The sequence below is a fragment of the Camelina sativa genome, unplaced genomic scaffold (genome assembly GCF_000633955.1).
Source record: "Camelina sativa cultivar DH55 unplaced genomic scaffold, Cs unpScaffold02631, whole genome shotgun sequence".
In the NCBI taxonomy this organism is placed as follows: domain Eukaryota; kingdom Viridiplantae; phylum Streptophyta; class Magnoliopsida; order Brassicales; family Brassicaceae; genus Camelina; species Camelina sativa.
The window spans coordinates 1-1,107 of record NW_010923742.1 but is presented as its reverse complement, the minus strand read 5'-3'; the positions used below and the strand labels follow the sequence as shown (position 1 = coordinate 1,107).

Here is a 1,107-nt window from a genome sequence, read left to right as displayed (position 1 = left end):
GTCTAACCCTGGAGCAGCTATATCGGGCTGAAAACAAAACTCCATATATGAGATTCCAACCATATATATTCATTTTCTTTTATAGTGATCAATCATCAAGTCGAGGTGTGATACACGAAAAATAAAAATTACCTTTAGAATGTTTGCTAGGAACTTATCACAATTAGGACCCTTTGACGACAATTTAGCAACAGTTGGAACCCATCCCTCTTCTCGTGGAATTTCTTCCGTCTTGTGGATTTTGACTGAACGTTTGCTGTAATATATAGGAATCAATAAAAACCAAAGTTCATTTTTTTCTTCTTCTTTTTAACTTTGTGGAGTAAACGATTAGTCATGACTAATATAGAAGCGATAGTTATATCACGATTAGTAATGAATATCGCTACCATGAAAATAAAATAAAAACAATCGTTACCTTGGATATTTTCTATAGTACTCCTCTAGTTTAGCTTTCTTTACTTTGTCCAAAAATATAGAAGCGATAGGAAACTGTAACTTTTTCGTCTCATTGAAGTCATAACGTTTCTTTCCCAATACGATTGCGCCTTTCGCTCTCTCTTTAATCGCTTTGTCCAAGAGTTTGATTTTTGAGAATGGGAAGATAACATCTTTTCCTTCGTCGTTCTCATCGTTAGACGAGATTGGGGGACTTTTGCTCCTACAACTGAGAAGCAAACGTTTCCATTAAACAAACAGTACTATATATGATATACATAGAAGTCAATTGCAAATATCATTTTACTCAAAGCATATATAAACTGATGTTCTATTTCTTTTAAAACATATACATTAAGGGTTTTTCATTATGAGGAGGACTTACTCAGCGATGAGTTCACGTTTTCTTATTAATTCAGCGGGCGCTTTTTCTCTCAAAAGTGGGTAGAAAGAATCTTGTGTCTCAAAGGTGTTGATCGTGTCGTACACCTGGTTGCATAACAAAATAAATTCATTGGGAGACTATTTTGAAAGTGATCAATAAGCCTAATGGGAGATACTTGCGAATCAAGAAACATATCTGTTTTTACTTACTACAATTGGCTCATCTTCTCCTTCCAGTTCCAACTTAGTCTCGAAAAATCTATCTTTCAAGCTCGCTGCAACCGT

At 34.9% G+C, this 1,107-nt stretch overlaps 1 long non-coding RNA gene across 1 annotated transcript; it reads right to left on the bottom strand.

The window, feature by feature from the left end:
• LOC104774378 lies at positions 1 to 1,107 on the bottom strand. The gene is made up of 5 exons (XR_765328.1): positions 1,033 to 1,107; positions 824 to 927; positions 419 to 667; positions 133 to 256; positions 1 to 27 (listed from the first exon to the last, which is right to left on the bottom strand). It is a non-coding gene; the product is annotated as an uncharacterized LOC104774378 (long non-coding RNA).